Here is a 9,339-nt window from a genome sequence, read left to right on the forward strand (position 1 = left end):
TGCCTTCGTCGTCCTTCTCTTCCTTTTCTCCTCTCTTTTCCTCCCTTTTCCTTCTTTCTTTCCTTTTTTTTTCTTTTTTTGCTCCGCCAAGAGGGGGGAGGGGGAGCTCGGCCCCCTGGATCCGCCTATGGGGACAAGGGGCGGGAAAATATGACAAGCAAAAAAAAAAGTTATCATCGCCAAAGTAAGGTCATCTCGTCCCAAAATACATGTTTTATTTCGATTTAGAATGATGTATTTCTATGATTATCAAAGACCAAAATAGTAGGGGGACATTTGATATTGTGCCCCCCCTACTATTTTGAGTAGGTGGGACACGTCCCCCCGTCCCCCCTGGGATTTCCGCCCATGATGTAATATCAATTGGAGCGCGAAGCACGAGTGATTTTGGGGGGTTTCAATTTGGTTTAACTTCTCACCAGAGTAGGCCCTACTAGAATATTGTGAACGGGAGCTGTAGTTTCTGTACTGTTGTTTTAGTATACCCTTCAATATTATTAATAATAACCTCTAGGAAATATGCAATCTCGACTAATTATCCTCATCAGTGGCGTATTAATTCAACATGGGTGCAGGGGGGGGGGCGAGGGCACCAAGAAAAAAATAAATGAAATGGTGGGGGGTAGACGTTAAAGAAAATCTGAGATTTTATTCTTGAAAAATACATTGAGGTATCTCACAAGGCCTAAATAAATAATGAGAACGCGAAGCGTGATCTTATTTTTATTCTTTTTTAGAATTTTCCTGTATTTTATCCTGAAAGCCTAAGTCAGGGGTGGACCCAGCTTCCGCCAATAGGGGAGGGGCCATTTATTTCACCCATATTTTCCCCGATCGGCCGCTCAAAGTTGATTTGTCCAAGTGCTGTAATGAGCCAACAATTTCGAGGGGCTCGATATGGCGTATCGCATGAAATTAATAAGAAGTTGGCAGTGAGCGAAGCGAGCAAGCAATATGTTGACACTTTTATTACAAAAATACAAGGTTGTGATAGATTTTGACATAATATATGGAAAATAATAGTATATTACATCCTAATCCCTTTCCCTTTCTCTCTATTTTTTCTTAGCCTTGATTCTCTCTTTTTTGTTGGGGGGGGGGCAAACGCCCATGTCCTGACAGTCATTTCCTAGATTTACTTTATAATCAACATAAATGTGTTAAAATCTCATAAGCCATATGCAAGCTAAAAATTAAATTTCATGTATGTTGTCCTGAAAATTTAACATTCTGGGCAATGTTTGTGAACCTGAACAGGACGCGTATGTAACTAGATAATTACCACGAGCGCGAAGCGCGAGAAGAAATGTTAAATATTATGGACTGGTCGAAAAGTTAGTCATTAAGACGATACATATTTCAACGATTAAACTGAAAATTTTTGATATTCCAACCTAAAAAGATGAGATTTCAATTCCCCTAATGGGACATTCGACATTCATTTCCATCTTTCTTTTTCTTATCTTTCTTCCCATCTTTCTCTCTTTTTAATATTATTCTCTTCCTATTTTTTCTTCTTCTTTCCTTTCTTTTCTTTTCTTTCTCTTCCCTCTTCCTCTTTTTTTTCTCTTTTCCCCATTACTTATCCCTCTTTTTTTTTCTTTCCTTTCCCTTTTTTCTCTTTTATTTTTTTTTCTTCTCGCCCTCCCCCTTCCACTCTCTCTCTTTTTATTCTCTTCTTTTCCCCTCTTCCTCTATCTCTCTTTTTTCTTATCTTTCTTCCCATCTTCCTCTCTATTTAAATATTCTTCTCTTCCTTCCTCTTTTTTTCCTTCTTCTTTTCCTCATTTTCCTTTCTCCTAGCTTTCTTTTCTTCTCTTCCTTTTCCCCTCCTCTCTTTTTTTCTCTATTTTCCCTGTTCTTTCTCCCTTTTTCTTTGTCTTTCTTTCCCCCTCTTATACTCTCTTTTCTATTATCTTCTTTTCCCATCTTCCTCTCTCTTTTTATTCGGGGGGGGGTGGGTGAGGCAGTTCCCCCTCGCCTTCCAGGGATCCGCACCTGATAGAACCCCATGGTCTCGTATCATTTGACCTTTGGACCTGTCGATGACATAAGATATATCTGATCATAATTTTACACGCACTGCAGTCTAACGGACCCGCGGTCTATCGGTCCCGCGGTCTAACGGACCCGCGGTCTATCGGACCCGCGGTCTAACGGACCCGCGGTCTATCGGACCCGCGGTCTATCGGACCCGCGGTCTAACGGACCCGCGGTCTATCGGACCCGCGGACTATCGGACCCGCGGTCTATCGGGATGTCCCCCACTGAACATCTTGTGCGAGTTATAGTTTTCAAAGTCAGCACTGCTGCTATATTAAATCGCGTGATGCAGGTGAGACCGCCAGAGGCATTCCACTTATTAATGTACCTTCAATATATCAATAGATATTACACACCCGTTCCTCAAAAATAAACACAAATAAGTCATCACGAACCATTACAAAATTAATTCATGCGTTTTATAATTTACAAAATATTGGGCAGCTGCTCGTCTATGAAAATCAAAAACTTAAAATTCTAATAAATGTCTTAACCCTTTGCGCGATGATGTTGCAAAATTTGCACATTCATACAATTAAATTCAACAATCGTAATAATAAGTTTCCTCCCCTACCTTCATTTAAGAGAAACTAAAAAATGGCAGGAGTTCTTGGATAACATCTGTATGACAATTATAAGTATCAATGGTGCATATGGAAATCTTGTCTTAAAGAAAGTAACACAGAAAGAGCGCTCATTATTATCCTCCAAAAATAAATTCAGCATGCAAGAGTTAATCTTTCCTCAAACCTTCATTAATAACTGTTTTCTGCTATTTTTACAATAAACTTTTTTTCTGGGTTAAGTTCTCTTGAAACTCTTGTTTGTTGGAATGCTCCCCGGGGAGTGGAGAAAGTTATACATTGTGTGCGGTCGTGCCAGGATCCGAACACCGGGATAATGATAATTACAATGTAAAGCGCTTGAAAACACAAGGTATAAGCGCTACTGTGTATTAGAAGGATGCTACCATGCATCCTGGGTGATATAAAAGTTTTTCGTAAAGTTACGCACTACTTTACGGACGACTGGAACCTGTTCCTATGCACTAAATCAGTTGCATAGGGATATCATAGAACAAGCATATTATGGAACAAGAAATGGTCACCAGTCGTGCGTTAAGTCATTCGTAATAACTTACGAACAGCCTTATGAAACGGGCCCCAGATGCTGTCTTCTGAATTGAATGTCAGGAATTCTGAATTAGAACATGGGGAAGAAATGAGGTTTGATTTACCTCTTCTGAATTTATATTGAAAGACTACTGTAATATTATCAATAAAGTGTTTTGACTTTTATATCTCGTACCATTCCACCTTATCTCCTGCGAAAGATAAATTATTTTTAATTTCAGATTCCGTCACAATGATATCATGATACGCTGCGCTCTTTGTCATGATATCTGATGTTAAACAAATCGTAACAATCTGGAGAACATTTGCAGTATAGAGATATGGTATGCTGTCCGTGCGTGGTACAGGAAGCCTGCGGGCGTGCACTGCAGAAATACCGGTGTTGATTAAACACCATCCCGGTATCTATAACCGAAAACACCAGGGAAGTGTTGAAACAGTACCAGTTAAGAATCAAATCGATATTGGTTGAACACTGATTAGTGATGTCTAAATGCCTGTCTGGTTTTAGCCTAAAGCCGAAGTGGTGCTGTTTAAACGCCTCTCTGGTTTTTCCGATATACAGTGCGTATCAAAAAAAAGTTTACACTTTGAAAAAGCCCTGGGAATTTAAAAATATACAACATATGGGTATTTTTCCACATACAATCCTGAGTTTGGGTCTCATGTATCCAATGAAAGTAAAAGTTTTGACAGAATGTTACACTTGAGTGAGCACTGTCCATTTTTGTAAAGCTCGCAGAAATCTGTTTGCGCAGAAATGCCCGTTTGTACGCTGTGTCAAGGGGAAAGGGTGAAATCAAACTTACTCTGCGAAACATTTCTCATACATTTCCCTTGCACTTTTAGTCAATTGAAATAAAACGGATACATTCAAACATTGTCTAACAATCCTGCCACCCAAATTGAAATCTTAACACTTAGTATACACAAGTTTTACCCTTTTTGTGCCTGCTGGATCTGAGGACATAATTGAATCTGAACCAAAGTTTATATCAGACATCTCTAGCATTTTTTCACTAAGTTTTTATCATTTAAAGTGGGTTTGCATTTCATTTTTTATTTAATACTTGTTTCTCCACACTTTTCCCTAGCTTGACAGTGATAAACAAAATGAAAATCAAGCCTAAGCCATTTCATGTAAATCACAGCTCAGTGTAAAGCAAATGTCGTCCCGATGGCCTCGGTGTGTAGGGGAGTGGGGTGGGGCGCAATGCACTCCTCGAAGTGGTTTGGGCAGACAAACAAGTTAAATAGGTAAAAGATATCTTCAAATCAATTTTACTAGCTAAATTCCACGTAGTATTCATGATTAAGGTCTACTTTCATTCGCATAAATATTTCAAAGTTCTGCGCAAATCATTTTTCAATAAATTTTCATAAGTGGTGCTCACTCAAGCGGAAATATTTTTCGACAGTTTTATCGTCATTTGCTTAAATGGACCTGTACCAGTGTTAAAATGTGGAAAAATCTTCAGGATATTACAAATGTATAATTTTACAGGATTTTTTCTAAGTGTAAACTTTTTTTTGATACGCACTGTATAGAGCTGGTGTTAAATCAACACCGGTATTTTTGCAGTGTGGGTAGGACAACAAATAGTGGCTCAACTAATGAACTACGGATCCTAAAGAAAATGGCAACAAACATTCATTTTTTATTGCTTGATCTAATTCACACTTTCAGCAAACTGTTTTTTATATACTGTATATTTTAAAGGAACTTCATTCAGAATCCAAAATAACCTTTGTATGGGACTCTTACACCGAACGCTGGGATCTTAAAATAAACACCATTTTGTATCGATTTAACAAGAATTTAAACGGTAAACAACAATGTGTAACTCTTTAAAGATGGATTTCATTAAGGTTTCAAACACTTATTTATGGTGTTAAACAACTGTGAAGTTCATTTAGTAAATAGCGTTGTAAAAAAATCATACACTGTTTTTACGGTATGCAGGGATGATTAATCATTGGTTTAATTAATCATTAATAAGTGTTAGACCTGTCGTGATAAAGATAACATTGTCTATATTATCAACGGTTACTAATACACAGGGGTATAGAATCTTATATTGTGGTAGAACCGTGATTCTTGCTAAGATGAAACAAGATTTCCGTATGTCATATATGCATTTCATCATACAACAAATAAGCATTGTCTCGTTTTGAAAAAAAAAGTTGACATGAAATCAAACAAAAGAACAAGAACATGTCGACATCACCCTTGAAAACATTAGTGCCAGAAATTGTATAAAGGTATGTTGCCAATTCGTTTGTTTCGTCCACTCATCATATGGTCTGTGTATGCCTTCATTTTAGTCTAATGCCATTCCGTCCATCAACATTTTGTCTGACAACCATTTGGTCCAATAATCCCTTTGTTTAATCACCAGTTCATCTATAAACATTTCGTCTCAGCTTGTCCATTAGCCATTTTTTTCTCACTCCGCCCAATGAACACTCAGATTAGACCAAATGGTATATGGTCTAAATGGATATTGGACAAACTGGTTATTACAGGAAATGGTGAGTGGACGAAATGGCATATAGACCCTGTAGATAGTGGACGAACTGATGGTAGACCAAATGAAAGACGAAAGGGTAATTGGGCATATTGGCATTAGACCAATTAAAATATGACGTAAACCCCGACATCATCATTGACGAGCGTATGCAGCCCTTCGGATTTGTTTATAGTCATATCAAATCCACAATGATTCGGGGTATACCGATAACGCAAAGTAACAAACTAAACATATCAATCCCTTTTTATTTGTTAATTTTCTTCAATTTCCAGTGTCCCTTTTGTGGCTTTTTTGACACAACCCCGTATATCGCGCCGCAAGCAGCAAAACCTACCCTTTTTTTTCTTGTAATGCGTCTTTCTGTGCATGGCTCGTGTGAACAGTGGTGTGATTGATCGCCCCATTTTCATTTAACAAAAGAAGAAAAATCAAAATGCAATTTAAAAATGATTATAAGGTGAGCACTTAGAGAAAACAATTGTTTGTTTAGGTACGCTTTTGTTCCGGGAGAAATATTTGTGCATATTTACACGACAGATTTCGTCTTTATTTGCATTTCTAACTAGGGCAAATTTACGCAAGTCAAGTGGTCTCCGCGTTAGCAGGAATGAACCCTCCCAATTACAATGGACCAAGTTGAACTTGACAAAAAGCAGGTCGAAAATCGGAAAATGAGGGCAACTTGCATCACGATCCAGATATCGCAAAAATCAACCTTATCAAAATATTGATTTACAAAATTGCAACCCTTTAAATTCTTTCCAAAAAAATAAGCTTTTAAGTAACCACACCCTCTTTAAAAAAGAATGACCATTCTAATACAAAATCGCCCTTCCTACGATGTCTCTGTAATCCTTCTCCATTAAATAAAATGTGAAAAGGAGAAAATTAATAGAAAGTTAATAGAAAATAATTTGCAACCAATTGCAAATATCATGTTGCAATTTTACATGTTATAGATCAATATCAGTCGTAAAAAGTCAGATTACACTCTTGTCTAAAAACTAATCAGTTAAAAAAATGAATATTTAATAGGGTCAGCTGAGTGCAGTTGTTATTCTAGTCATTGTTGACTATTTTCTAGTCGTATTTTACTAGAAAGCAGTTATTTCTGACTAGAATATATGTCAGAAATGTGGTTGTCAGTGATTGCCATATTAGTTGCACCCAGCTGACTACTTGTCTAGTCACTTTGACCCTTTTTCAAGAAGCAGATTCACAATCAATCACAATTTGCAATTAGTTGCAAGACATGTGATTGATTTCGTGACCGAAAATAGACTTGTAATTGATCGCAAGTTTCTTGCAACACACCCAGTAGTCATGTTAGTGTGAAATTTGGACTTCATCTGTTCATGAAATATGGCACCAAGACCCTAACGATGCATTTTGCCCGCTTACAGGTTGCGAATACAGTAGTACTGCTTTGTGATAACATACAAGCATTCTAAACCATTCTTAAAGGGTTATATTCCGGTATTTTATATCTAAATAAATAGAGTAAAATTCACAAAGCAAAATGCTGAAATATCATCATAATTGGACATCAAACAACAAAGTTATTAAAATTCAAATTTCATCCATATTTTGTGAAAACAGTTGTAATTGTGCATATCGTCATGCAGGGGCGGAAATCTTTCTCAAAAGGTAAGGGGGACAAGGGTCTGGAAAATTTGACAAGCAAAAAAAAGGTCCTCTCGTCCCAAAACGTACGTTTTATTTCCATTTTTATTCCCAAAGACCCAAAATAGTATAGGGGGACATTTGTATTGTGTCCCCTACTATTCAGTAGGGGGCACGTCCCCCCTGTCCTCCCTGGGATTTCCGCCCATGTCGTCATGAATGTTCATTAGACATGCCTAGAACCGAATAATGCGAATCTTTAAAATTCAATAACTTCACTCTTTGTGCGCACAAGAATTCTGCACCATAGTTCCGTCTAAACGTGCGCGGCACTAGGAAAACACGTGCACCTGTTTGAATATTCTCATCTGTTCATTTATCAATATTCGACCAGACTGCTAACAAATACTTGCCAATAACCCACCTCCAAATTATATATGCATCTACAGATCATTCAGTTGTTAGAAATGTCACGAGCTCTGAAAATTAACGAGGACCTTGGGCAAATTGATTCGCCCCTGTTGTTTGTGTTAGCTGTACAAGTAGTTGCAAAAGATACATTTTGCCGCGCTTATAAAATGTTGGGTCTCAAGTTTCTTTTCTCATAGGCATATTTAATAAATAATGCATAACTTATTATTACTTTCGAAAAAACAACATTCCTAAACATGGTGCTTGTGTCATTGATCTGTGTATGTTCTTGACATCAAAACGAACATTTTTGCTAAGGCCACCACACTAGACGACTGGTTCACATCCGATTTTGGAACAAATCACATTTTGCTCATTTTCTGAAAATATGAATTGAAAGCATATCTTTATTTATCGTAGCCAATCGTACGATTGCTATGACGTCATTGCGACTAGATATCAAATCACTTTCATTCTAATTAGGATTATAGCATACACATGATACAGTAAATTGTCACAGATTTGAACATGGGTATCCGGGCGAGGATTTAGAACACTGCATAATGCAGTGAAATATTCCATATCTCAACATTAGCACCAAATTCTACGATATTTTATTCAAAAATCGGGTCTCAGACCAATCAATGGTAAGACATACACTGTAAAAACTGTGGTGTTAAAACTTACACCTATTGGTGTTAATAGAGGAACACACCCTGAGGTGTTAAAATTACACCCTAAAGATTGAACATAACACCAAAGAGTGTGAATGTAACGACCAGAGGTGCTGTAATAACACCTAAAGGTGTAAATATAACACCGCCAATTTAACACCGGTGTAAATTAACTGGTGTGGTCCGCTTTTTTGCTGTGTAGTGTGCGGTGGCCTTTCGTGAACGACCAGCAGACCAGGGGACATACAGCTCCGGGGACTCTGATACAGTATGTGGAACACGATTGGCGTATAATCTTACAATGTCAAAGAGTGGGCGGAATAATATTTAGATGTATTAAAATTCATGTGAAGTTGACGTGTTGGCGGGTGATTATCTAAAATATAAAAGAACACACTCAAAGAAGACGGCGTGCATCCATGCACCAATTAACTTTGATCAACAACATATATTCATTGTAGGTCCATGATAGAATAGAATATATATAGGTATATATGATTCGATGGTCTATATAGCTAGCTGCCTGTCCAGACTGGCCCCGAAATTGCGAAACCTCGATAATGGACCAATGAATATTTTAATGCGTATTCAAACATCAAAGTGGTATTGAACCCGATATCCTTGGCTTCGTGACACGAAAAATTAAGGTAACACAACTCGTACATCACCATTACTATCATTATTATTATTTTTATTTTATTTTATTATTTTTTTTTTTTTTGGGGGTCCTTCGAATGTCTGAAGATCAGACGTGCTAACAAATTACAGCATTTATTATAGGCATATTTGAGCTTGTGGATTATGGCCCTCTGTTTGCATATTAGAGATTGACCTTCGAGATTGAAGGTCGCCGTCTTTCATCATCGTGCAATCATCCAAACGCAAATGGTGAAGGTCTTGGAGTAGTGGTAAACTCACTTGACT

Source organism: Lytechinus variegatus, chromosome 11 (assembly GCF_018143015.1).
Source record: "Lytechinus variegatus isolate NC3 chromosome 11, Lvar_3.0, whole genome shotgun sequence".
NCBI lineage: Eukaryota > Metazoa > Echinodermata > Echinoidea > Temnopleuroida > Toxopneustidae > Lytechinus > Lytechinus variegatus.